Source organism: Amblyraja radiata, chromosome 7 (genome assembly GCF_010909765.2).
Source record: "Amblyraja radiata isolate CabotCenter1 chromosome 7, sAmbRad1.1.pri, whole genome shotgun sequence".
Taxonomy (NCBI): domain Eukaryota; kingdom Metazoa; phylum Chordata; class Chondrichthyes; order Rajiformes; family Rajidae; genus Amblyraja; species Amblyraja radiata.
Window position 1 is genome coordinate 63,125,957 of NC_045962.1, and position 13,541 is coordinate 63,139,497.

Sequence of the window (13,541 nt, forward strand, 5' to 3'; positions counted from 1 at the left end):
GGTCCTCTTGGACTCCATGCCACTGGGTCCTGCCCCAGATCTGTCAAGGACCGTTGGGTGGCTGCCTGTGCGCCAGTCTCCCCACGTTAAACAAAGTCATGCACAGGCGTCCTCCATATAGCACCATGGAGGGCTGAAGGAAAACACCAAATGCAAACCTCCGCTGCCTTGTGTCTATTACCTTATTCAGGAAAGGCGAAGACTGAATCCAGCAGAATACGTGGAAGAGACCAACATTTGGCAGTCTAACGGGTAGGAAGATGGACCCAGCAAAGCATTGTGGAGGGCAATTAGGGCCCAATGGGCATGTAGAACACTGGTGACCATCCACTGCATCCTGACCTATCGCCAGCTGTCTTGACTGTGTCTTGCCACTGGATCCAGATAGGCCGGGACGAGAGAGTGAGGCTGACGATTTGCGCAACTCTCCCTCACTTCAATCCAAGTCAAGCGCAAGTCATGACTTCAGGACCCTTACCGCCCAACTGGGCGAAGCTAGATCGCCACAGGAGCGTGTGTAGCTGAGAAGAAGCGCAATGCAGAAGCTCAAAGGAAACGCGCTGTGCGCAAGGCTCGAGCCACTTCAACTTCTACTGCTGCACCCACCCAACTGTGTCCCATATGCGGGCGAGCCTTCGGGGCCCAGATCGGTCTCACCATTCACCTCCGGACCCACAAACAAAAACACTGAAGTCATGGTCTTCTTCGACTACGAAGAATGAACAACAACAATGGCAGCCCCAAGGATGCCAATTTATTATCCCCATTTCCCCTTTCCTAATTTCCCTTTATCCCTGCAAAATATTCTCTCACACCATAGGGATCAGTGCTGGGCCATTATTGATTGTGGTATATATCAACGATTTGGATGAGAATGTTGAAGACATGATTAGTAAATTTGCAGATTACACTAAAGTGGGCGGTCTCCTAGTTAGCGAAGATGGTTATCAAAAATTACAGCATGATCTTGATGAGTTGGGCAAGTGGACTGAGGAATTGTTAAAGGAGTTTAATGCAGATAAGTGTGAGGTGTTGCATTTTAAGAAGTCAAACCAGGGCATGACCTTCACAGTGAATGGTAGGATCATGGGAGTGCAGTGATTTACGAGGATGTTGTCAGGACTTGAGAGCCTAAGTATAGGGAGAGGTTGGCAGACTAGGACTTTATTCCTTGAAGTGATGGAGGATCAGGGGAGAGACAAGACTTTGCCTTCCATCACAGTGAGGAGGAGATTCACTGTGATGGATGTTTGTGTGAACTGTGTTGGTGTGTGTCTTGGTTCTTTTCTTGTTGTATGACTGCAGAAACCAAATTTCATTTGAACTTCATTTGAGGGTCAAATGACAATAAATGGTATTGTATTGTATTGTATTGTATCTTATAGAAGTGTATAAGTTCATGAGGGGCATTCATAGGTTGAATCATGTGATCGGAACCAGGGATTAATTCACAAATGTTCGCTACACAACGGAAGGGACTGAATACTAATTCCCATTGACATCCCTTTTGCCAATGCTCCTTAATGCCTCAGGCATTTAATTGTTACCTTGGTAGTGTAGGCTGCACTCTCACTGCACCTCAATTCAACTTTATTCAAGTTTGGGCCAAAGCTATAACAAGATCGAAGGTCGTCTCCCTAGCAGATCCACAATGGACACCTCAGATTGATTGTTGAGAAAATGCCATAGTGGCTCCTGGCCAAGACTCTCTTCAACATTTTTATTGATAATTAATTATAGGCTGACAGGACTATTTTTAGCTGGATTGAATCTATTTTATATTTAATGGATGAGAAGTAACTGGGGATTTTTTCACATTGTTGGGTAGATTCCAATATTTCAACTTTACGTAAATAGTTGGTGTGCAACTAGTTTAGGAGTCCAAATTATCTGCAATATACTTGAAATGTTGTTAGAGCTCAAAGCTTTTGTTGAATCATGCACCTTCGCTCTTTTTACTGATATGAAGTAAATCAAATTGAATAAAAATCTACCTTCTGTAATGGCAAAAACATATCATCATTTATACTGCGAGAAAAAAATAGAACACAGATTGCTTTGTATGCAAACATATAAAATTTGACAGCTGTTTGATATTATTTTCTTCCTGACTAAAAGCTGCTGACAGAAAGACCATATGTTTTTGAATTTGTAAGTTTTCTGCATAAAAGCTATAAATAACAATTTATGCCATCCCATTATAGTTGTTGATGTCTTGGTGATAAATTGATTTGCATGGATGGAAAGTTAGGCTTGACATTTGCCTCAATCACTTGGATCTGTTTTTATAATGCTGCACTTTTTTTTTCCTCTTCTGAATAGTACAGTTTCTTGAGAATGGAGACAAAATTAACAACATAATTCAAAATGATCGGGATCAAACATTTTTTTTGTCAATTTTGGGGATTTGATTGCCACTGGCAAGGCCACCATGTTATTGTCCATTCCTAATTATTTTTGAAAAGATAATGGCAAACAGCCTTTCTGAACGGATTCAAGATTCATGGTGATTATATTTCCACAGTGCTGTTGTTTAACCTGGATTGGAATCCAGTGAAATTGATGTATTGGCAATATACTTCCAGATCATGATAGTGCGTGTCTTGAAGGAGAACCTGCAGATGATAGAGAGACTAAAATTGAGTTTAGTTTATTGTCATGTGTGCACGAGGTACAGTGAAGGGCTTGAATTGAAGTTTATGATTGAAGTTAATCCCAGTCCTTTACATCAATGGCATCATTGGGCAAACTGAAGCTCTTAGATACCAGGCCTTGAGCTAGCCCAGCTTAATTTAGGCTTTTATGCATGCCCAGAGAAATACAGAGGCCCAAGCTGAGAGTGAGATGGTGGTATCTCCAACATCCTGCTCTGCTGCCAGACAAATGCTTTTCACTGTACCTCGGCACAAGTGACAATAAACTAAACTGAATTTACCATTGAGCCCAGCAGATGAAATTAAGAGACTGGCTAAATGCACTTTATAAAAGAAGGCTGATAAAGCACATTGAACATCATAGTACTCTCTGCATTAAAGTAATTACTCTCACATTGAACATCATAGTACTCTCTGCATTAAAGTAATTACTCTCATTTTGTTTTCACTTATTTTCAGCACAATCCTGTACCAGATGAAGAATCAAATGTAAGTAAAGGAGTTATCCTACTTGGAGGTCTCTTCATTTACTGCATAAGCATTCTGCAAATATATTCTCAAAATGTTTCATTTTTTCTCCTATTTAAGACATCATGAAGCTCTACTTAACTGAATATATAATTTGAAGAAATACCTAATCACACATTCTTCCTCTTCTTCTTGCGTATATTGTGCACAGCTTAAAGTTGTAGGACAACTTGTTCTATTTGATCTTATTTGATTGTGCACGCCAGGTTGATAGCATTTGGCGAAACAGGGCGGACCACGTGAAGGTTGCAATCTTCCACCCCAATCACACATTGTCAATACCTTAATGCTTTGTGTTTTTCAGGCCTAATTTTGCCCTGTGGAGAATAGTGTCATAGTTGTCATACAGAATGGGAACAGGCCCTACGGCCTAACTTGCCTATGCCGACCGAGATGTTCCATTTACACTGGTCCTACCTGCCCATGTTTGGTCCATATCCCTCTAAACCGTTCCTATTCATGTACTTATGTCTTTTAAATGTTGTTATAGTACCTGCCTCAACAACCTCCTCTAGCAGCTTAGTCCATATACCCACCATCCTCTGTGTGAAAACGTTGTCCCTCGGGTTCCTATTAAATCTTTCCCCTCTCATCTTATACCTATGTCCTTTTGTTCTTGTTCCCCTACTGGGTAAATGACATTTCTTTTTGAACAAAATATTTTACAATGTTAGCCAATTGAAACTTTCCCAGCACACAAAGCAATGATTTCATTTGCAGTAAAATTACAAGGTCACACATATGGCATCAGAAATGAATAAAATCCCAACATTTGGTTGGGAAAAAGGAAAACCTGTGAGATGCAAATTGTCATAAATTTATGCTACTCTGCCATTAGGCTTGCAAAAAATGGGAGCTTTGCATGCAAGTGTCAATAAGTTGTTGCATTAGCTGTATAAAAACAAGTTAAATGTTGTGGAAAGTTGGACTGACTATTTTGACCCCGTTAACGGGGTGATTTATGTTTCAACAACCTTCCACTTTGAAACTAGTTAATAATTATAGATAAATGTTCTACACTTGCCAAATAAAGCATGTAACGAGGAATATGTTGAGCTGAGGAAATTATAATGGAAAGCCGAGAAATTAAATAGTAAAACTGAAATAAAACCGAGTGCGTCTTATTGTAGATAAGATAAGGTAAAGAATATGCGTGTGACAGTATGAGAATTCATAAGCTTATAACTGTCTAGAGTGTTTCTAACCATTGTTGAGGAAGATTATTAAATTTGATTTGTTGTGCTTTGCTAACTATTCCTAAATATAATGAATTACAAGCTATTTAAACCATGGTTAGAAAGCTCCTTGGTTTTTGACCTGGGCCCCACCAACAAGCAAATTAGAATGACATATTTTCCTGCCCACCATTCCATGGCATTTAAATAAATGTTATTGAAACAAGCAAATGATTAACATGCCACTTCAGAGCTATTGGGAGGTCCTAATATTTACATTTCATTGCTACAGGTACGTAACTGGTCTTATTGTTCTTCACGATCTCAGATGCCACATTGATCTCACTTCAAATCATCAATTCACACTTAAGGAATTTGTTAAAATTAATTACCGGGTGATTTACCAAATAGGGATGAAAAACCTGTGGGTCAATGGCAAATTAAAATAGCAATTATGATATTTAAAATCAATATCTTGTTCTTTACGCCTTGTATTTGTTCATTGTGCGATTGTTCTTAATTTTCTGAAACAAAATCTTGTGCATTTAACTGAGCATTGTTGCGTGTAATTGGGCTTGAAAGTATTAACTTGATTGATTTCATTGTTGTAACTTCTAATTTACTTTCTTCCATAACCATTATTTTTCTTTGTGAGATTTATTTTGAGATCAGAATAATCATTATAATCTTACATTGTTCCACAGCATTCCCTTTCCTTTTCAAACATTGTTCAGATTTTTATGCATTTTAACAAGTAAAACAGAAAATGCTGGAAATACTTAGTAGGTGAGGCAGATTCTGGGGAGGGAAACAGGGTTAATACTTTAGGCCAATTATGTTATTGGAACATCAAGCTGAAAACATTGACAGTCTCTATCTCTGCACCTGCTGACTTGCCTATGAAGTTTTTCAAGCTATCTATTTTTATTTGACATTTCTAGCATCTGTATTATTTTTTAATCAATGTTAACAGACAGTAACACACAAGACCTGCTAACCTCTTGTCTATCATACCAGGAGCCATCTTGGGGAACGGCTGCTAACCAGCAGCCGTCCGTTTAATTCACTTTTTTTTTGCAGTTTTAGTTAGTCCTGTGCCCTGTTTGTGGGAGAGATAGTCTTTTTAATGTGGGGGGTAGGGGGTAATAATATTTCTAGGTCCCTATCTGGTCGGTGAGGCAGCTTTTTCTCCGGGCTGCCCCGTCGACCCGTCCTCGTGGCCTACCAGCGGGCTTGGAGCGCCGTTTCCTGGCGGGGTCCGCCCAGCACCTCGGCTTCGGTGGCGGCACAGCGCTGGAGCACTATCGCGGACCGGAGCGGGCGATGCCTTGCCTGGGTCGCCGCGCTGGATCGACGCGCTGGAGCTCCGGTGAGCTGTGACCGCCGAGATCAACACCTCCGGGCTGCGGGTCTGCGGAGCGGAGAGGCGGCGCCGACTTTAACATCGGGAGCCTGGGAGCTCCAAACCGGCGCGGCCTTGTCGACTTCGGAAGCCGCGGTCCCCAGTTAGGAAGCGGCCGTTCCAGGTGGCCCAGCCGCTGAAAGGACTCTCCTGACGCCGGGGCAACAGCACCCGGCCAGAACGGCCAGGAACATCGGGCCTCCGTAGAGGCAATAGCGGAGGCCTCAATTGGCCTGACTTTGGGAGAACTGGGGATGGGGACTGGACATTGTGCCTTCCCCCACAGTGGTGTCCACTGTGGGGGGATGATTTTTTGTGTGTAATGTGAATATGTTAGTTTGTGTCCAAGATGGCTGTCGGAAGGGAGAGTGGACGCTGGCGCGCTTTAGCTGCCGCTGCTCTCTCTTCACATTGTGTTTTTGATTTTTTGTCTTTGGAGCGAATTCTGTCTTTAATTTGTGTATTGGTGATGTCCTTATTATTTATTTTACTCCGACTATATGTTTTTTCTCTCTTGTTAATTTTCTGTAAGGTGTCCTTGAGACTTTGAAAGGCGCCCGCAAATAAAATGTATTATTATTATTATTATTATCTTATCAAGGATCATCCAAAAGTGAACTATAGTTATCCTCCTGACATCATCCCCCCCCCCCCATATTGAGGCGGATCATATGGTATTTAAGAGCTGTCAATCTGTCCAAATCACTCCGCATTGTCCTCATGGTTCGCAACCCCACCAATCTTTCAGTTGGCTGCAATAGACATTATATCAGAGACATTTATATATATATATATATATTTGAATATATATATTCAAAAGAGGGAATTAAATATAATGTCTCTGATATAATGTCTATGTGAACCACTGGATTCCCAGCAATGATCCCTGTGCCACCTCATTAATTACTGGTTATTCAAAATTACCTAGTTATTCCTAGGCTTTGTAACCAGTTCTCTATCCGTGCCAATATCTTGCCCTTAATCTGATGTGCTTTAATTGTTCATGCAAATTTCCTATATGAGATATTATCAAAATCTTTCCCAAAGTCAAAATATACAATTTCTCCTTATCGTCAGCTGTAACACGCTCAAAAAACTCCAAGCACATTTGCAAGCATAATTCTGTTTTGTAAATTCATGGTTGACTTTGTCTGATTGTGTCACTCTTCTCCAAATACTCTGCCATTATATATTTTATAAATTCCCTCCCTTCTGACTGTAAGGGAGTTGTTGAAAAAAAATCCAATAAGACTTGTTTCCAAGATTTTCATTTGTACACACGTTTCCACAGGGAACAGTTAATTACCTGGATCTGCCTTTTCTTGAAATCAACCTTCACTTTTAGATACTTTTAATTCTATCCAGTAACATTTTGTTTCTTCTTAATTCAAAGAACCAAACATCGTCATTAAAGGAAATGGAAATATTTGTAAGTCAAATTCTGCACCTAGCATGTCTAAACTATTTTCCCAACCTTCAGGATCATTGCAGTTCCCCCCCAATATCCACATTCTGTTATTCAGAAGGTAAGTTTACTTTAACAGCTTGGTTTACCATTTATATTAAACTAGACCAAGTGCAGAGCCGTTCGGTCTGTTTCCCTGACGGCGTTTACGGGGGGGGTGGCTGCGGCATCACACTCACATTAACCACCCCCCAAACACACAGGTGGGGGGAGGGGAGGTGAGAAGAGGGGAGGGAGGGGAGAGGAGGAGGAGGAAATGGGACAGATTTGGGAGGGAAAGGAGAGCGGGGTAGGAGGTGAGAGAGGGGGATGGGGAGAGAGACGTGGGGGAGGGTGGGATGGAGGGAGGGGGAGAGAGGTGGGGGGAGAGAGGGGAAGGAGTGGGGAGAGAGGAGGGGGAAGGGGGGAGAGAAGAGGAAGAGTGGGGAGGGAGGAGGAGAGGGGTAGGGGAGTGATGGAAGAGGGACAGAGGGGTAGGGGGAAGGGGGCGGGGGGAGAGAGGGAAGGGGTGAAGTAGAGAGGGATGGGGGGTGGGGGAGAGAGGGAAGGGGGTGGGGGAGGGATGAGGAGAGGGAGAGGGGGAGAGGAGTGGGGAGGGAGGGAGGGAGGGGTAGAGGGGTAGCGGGAGTGGTGGAAGAGGGACGGGGGAGTGGTGGAAGAGGAACAGAGGGGTAGGGGAAGGGGTGGGGGAGAGGGGAAGGGAGGGAAGAGAGAGTGGTTGAGGAGGAAGAGGGGTGGGGTAAGGGGAGAGAAGTGGAAGAGTGGGGAGGGAGGGGTAGGGGGAGTGGTGGAAGAGGGACAGAGCGGTATTGGGGAAGGGGGCAGGGGGAGAGAGGGAAGGGGGTGGGGTAGAGAAGGAAGGGGGGTGGGGGAGAGAGGGATGGGTGGGAGAGGGAGAGGGGTGAAGAGAGGGAAACATAGAAATTAAATGCAGGAGTAGGCCATTCGGCCCTACGAGCCTGCACCACCATTCAATATGATCATGGCTGATCATCCAACTCAGTATCCTGTACCTGCCTTCTCTCCATACCCCCTGATCCCTTTAGCCACAAGGGCCAGATCTAACTCCCTCTTAAATATAGCCAATGAACTGTCCTCAACTACCTTCTGTGCCAGTGAATTCCAGAGATTCACCACTCTCTGTGTGAAAAATGTTTTTCTCATCTCGGTCCTAAAAGATTTACCCCTTATCCTTAAACTGTGACCCCTTGTTCTGGACTTCCCCAACATCTGGAACAATCTTCCTGCATCTAGCCTGTCCAACCCCTTAAGAATTTTGTAAGTCTATAAGATACCCCCTCAATCTTCTAAAATCTAGCGAGTACAAGCTGAGTCTATCCAGTCTTTATTCATATGAAAGTCCTGACATCCCAGGAATCAGTCTGGTGAGCCTTCTCTGTACTCCCTACTATGGCAAGAATGTCTTTGAGCATTGGGCATTGTGACATCACACGATGGAACGTTCACCAGGGGCTGGGGCTGCTTCTATGGGTGAGAAGCCAGTATGTTTTGAAATAATGGGGGGGTGGGGGGGGGGGGGCTGCGGCATCACACTCACATTAACCACCCCCCAAACACACAGGTGGGGGGAGGGGGGGTGAGAAGAGGGGAGGGAGGGGAGAGGAGGAGGAGGAAACGGGACAGATTTGGGAGAGAAAGGAGAGCGGGGTAGGGGGTGAGAGAGGGGGATGGGGAGAGAGATGTGGCGGAGGGGGGGATGGGGAGGGAGGGGAGGAGGGGGTGAGGGGTGGGGGGAGAGAGGGGAAAGAGTGGGGAAGGGGGGAGAGAAGTGGAAGAGTGGGGAGGGAGGAGGAGAGGGGTAGGGTCTGTGTGAAAAATGTTTTTCTCATCTCGGTCCTAAAAGATTTACCCCTTATCCTTAAACTGTGACCCCTTGTTCTGGACTTCCCCAACATCTGGAACAATCTTCCTGCATCTAGCCTGTCCAACCCCTTAAGAATTTTGTAAGTTTCTATAAGATACCCCCTCAATCTTCTAAAATCTAGCGAGTACAAGCCGAGTCTATCCAGTCTTTCTTCATATGAAAGTCCTGACATCCCAGGAATCAGTCTGGTGAACCTTCTCTGTACTCCCTCTATGGCAACAATGTTTTTGAGCATTGGGCATTGTGACATCACACGATGGAACGTTCACCAGGGGCTGGGGCTGATTCTATGGGTGAGAAGCCAGTATTTTTTGAAATATTAGGGGGGGAGGGGGGGGACTGCGGCATCACACTCACATTAACCACCCCCCAAACACACAGGTGGGGGGAGGGGGGTGAGAAGAGGGGAGGGAGGGGAGAGGAGGAGGAGGAAACGGGACAGATTTGGGAGAGAAAGGAGAGCGGGGTAGGGGGTGAGAGAGGGGGATGGGGAGAGAGATGTGGGAGAGGGGGGGATGGGGAGGTAGGGGAAGAGGGAGGGGAGAGGGGGAGAGGGGTGGGGGGAGAGAGGGGAAAGAGTGGGGAGGGAGAGTGGAGGGGGTGGGGGGAGAGAAGTGGAAGAGTGGGGAGGGAGGGGTAGGGGGAGTGATGGGAGAGGGACAGAGGGGTAGGAGAAGGGGGTGGGGGGAGAGAGGGAAGGGGATGAGGTAGAGAGGGAAGGGGGGTGGGGGAGAGAGGGATGGGTGGGAGAGGGAGAGGGGTGAGGAGAGGGAAACATAGAAACATAGAAATTAAGTGCAGGAGTAGGCCATTCGGCCCTTTGAGCCTGCACCACCATTCAATATGATCATGGCTGATCATCCAACTCAGTATCCTGTACCTGCCTTCTCTCCATATCCCCTGATCCCTTTAGCCACAAGGGCCACATCTAACTCCCTCTTAAGTTCCGATTGGACATGTGTGAACATTGGGCATTGTGACATCACACAATGGAACGTTCACCATGGGCTGGGGCTCCTGCAAAGGCATATGTAAATGAATCCATTCCGATTGGACATCTGTGAGCATTGGGCATTGTGACATCACACGATGGAACGTTCACCAGGGGCTGGGGCTGGTGCTGCTTCTATGGCTGAGAAGCCAGTTTATTTTTGAAATATTGGGGGGGGGGGAAGGATTTGATTAAAAACGTGTACTTAAACACGACGAAATGTAATGAGGAGCGGATACTTAGAAAGAAAAGTGAAATCTCTACCGAAATGGAAAAGATGTCGGCGATTCTGCGTCTGGTTTCGGAGTTGCAGTGAATCAAAGGAAGAAATGCAGCCGGCAGCCGTCCATGTAAATGGATCCATTCCGATTGGACATCTGCGAGCATTGGGCATTGTGATTGGACATCTGCGAGCATTGGGCATTGTGACATCACACGATGGAACGAATCAAAAGGCAGCAAGGCAGCCGGACGGACTGGCAGGCTGACAGGCACACAGTTTTATATATAGATAGATAGATAGATAGATAGATAGATAGATAGATAGATAGATAGATAGATAGATAGATAGATAGATAGATAGATAGATAGATAGATAGATAGATAGATAGATAGATAGATAGATAGATAGATAATGCATTTGCAATTTTGCTGCTGGATCAAGTTGGCCACAATTTATTTATATGGATTATGGAGCCAGGACAATTTTCCTGTGTAGCCTATGTGATAGCATCATAACCATGAAAGATGGTGTGAAATATTTGTGTTAACATAATTCTTCCAACTTATTTAGTAGCACAGAGTGAATGCAAGGAACATTAAAAGTGCTGTGGCTAGCAAATCTCCAGGATCTGCTAATTACAAGTATTAAACAAATAATCACAGGAAACTGTGGATGGATTACTGTTCCAAGACTTTTTGTGTAGATTTTAAAAACATTGTTGGATTCAGCCACACCTCAGGATTGGATACATCTCCCAGGTAAATTCATTACCTTTGGCTGAATCAGCTAATTTGCAGGTCAGAAGGAGGCCTCAAAATATTAGCTAGATCTTTTGGGCACAAGGAATCTTTGAAATACTAAGCAATCTTTGAAAGATTTTGTTATTTTGTGTAATTGCTAAGCAATCTAAAAATGCACCCCGATTTAAGTAGAAATTACATTTGTATATTTTCCAACAAAAAAAAATTATGTGATTTTAAAATTTGGTTACCCTTGACACATAAATTGGCCCTGCACTTAAAAATGTGTACCTTAAAAATGTATCTGTACATAATAGATTTTAGTAATAGGCAAATTTCAGAGGATGTGGGTGCACATTTATGATCTCAAACAATAAATACAACCCTGTGTCAGGATCATTGATTGCAAAAGTAGCACCTCTACTGGTATTGTCTCCTGCTAGATTTTATTAAGGTGTGTATAGGAGTTGATGAAGGCAATGGAACTGGGAGACAACCACCCTTAAATGTCAATGTATTGTTTTTTGGGTGGGATGCAATAAAAAAGGTCAATTTCTCATAACAAGTGTGTCCTTCACTTCACAACCACTGTTATGATTTCTTTATTTGGAAGGAAACAAGAGAAGATTTGATATACACTTCTCGTGAACTTATATTAAAAGGTATTCCGCTATTGAACAGCCTCATCTTGCTGCTTTGAATCATACCCAGTTTTGTCAATGTTATCAACACAGCTGCTAGGCCAGGGGTTCCCAACCATTTTCATCCCGTTTACCCCTGGCAACTTTAATAGCACATAACAATGTTATTTCACTTATTTATGAACAAGTGATGATGAACAGATACCAGCATACCAGAACCAAACACAGTCAGTCAATGAGAAAAACTATGTACAAATCTAGAATCAACAAATGTACCCCCTGGGAAGTCGAAATTTGCCCCCAAATTTACCCCAGGTTGGGAACCCTTGTGCTAGGCTGTCAAATTGCAATTCATCAGTAGCATCAGTGTGGAAGCTGATCTCCATCTCATTACTGTTTTTATGAAAGATCTGTATCCTAAGGTCTGCTACCAGTGGGGACTATTACACCTGCGTCTCAGCAGGCTCACATGGCATACCAATTAAACAAATGTCCACATTATTTGTTTACATTTAAAAAATATGTTTAATAACATTCAAAACAATTAAAAACTAAGGAATTACTGCATAATAATTTTAGTGAAGGTGGGTCAAAAATATAGACAGTATTATTTTAAAATTTGGCCCTAACAATTCAGAATTCATGAATGGTCTGGAATGTCATCTTTAGGAATGGAAAATGAAATGCCTTTTTTGTTTGGTTTGTATATCTGTAAAATATATAACAGACATTTATTTCACTCAGTTTGTTCTAGGCTTGAATTAGTTTGTGAGATTCAAGGGTGTGAGGTTAAATGTCAAAAGGCAGAATGCTGGCTCCACAGGAAATGTTTAAAGGCTTTGTTGAAATAGACGTCAGTGGAACTAAATCAAGTAACATTCATTGGTGCAGAGCACGATTTAACCACTGATATTTTCCTAAAATTGCACACAGTAAAAATGTTTAGGTTCCAGTAGCATTAATGCAAAAAAAAAGATTAATTTCAGAGGAAATTAATTTCCCTTTTCCAGTTAGCACGACGATTATGCAAAGTATAGCAAGAAATTTAAATTGAACGGCATGATGAAAAAGATTTCAAAGGTTTAGAATTAGAATTAAGAAGTTACTTCCTTGCAATTTAATTTTCAATCCATACTGGGCAGTTCAGAGAGCAACATATTTAATTGTGATTAAATGAGAAGCTCAGAACTGTGGAAACACCAAAAGAGATAGGAAAATCAAAACAGCGATCACTAAACGGATGTCATCTCAGTTAAAAAAATGGTCAACATTCATAAATTGTTAAAATGATATAACGAGAGATGGAGTTTATAATGTAGCTGCGCATAAATGATTAGAACCCACCTGAGGTCTTGAATTCACTCCCGAGCTCTGTACCTCAGGAAGGAAAGTACTGTCCTATGATAGGAAGCGGTGTACATACAGAAAGATAGAGGCCAAAGGATTAAATTGTGAAGGTTGGTTTCAAGCATCAGTCTTGAATCCCCTTAACTGTAGTAGTTTAAGGAATGATCAATTGAGATAATTAAATAAAGATTAAAAATATTTCTTAAATTACTTGAACCTGTGGTGGTGGTGGGTGGGTGTGTGTGGGGGGGGGGGGGGGGGGGGTGGGGGGGGGGGGGGGGTTACCATAATATTATGAGCTGTTGTTCAGGTGCAAATCCAAAACTACCTTTTCATACAAGTTCTAATGGAAATAAGCAACCCTCACCCCCAAGAAGAGGTGGAAATTGAATTGATTAGCTATTTCAAAACTGATATTCATAGATATGATGGTGCTATTTTTGGATAGACATATGAATATGCTAGGAATGGAAAAATATGAATCATGTGC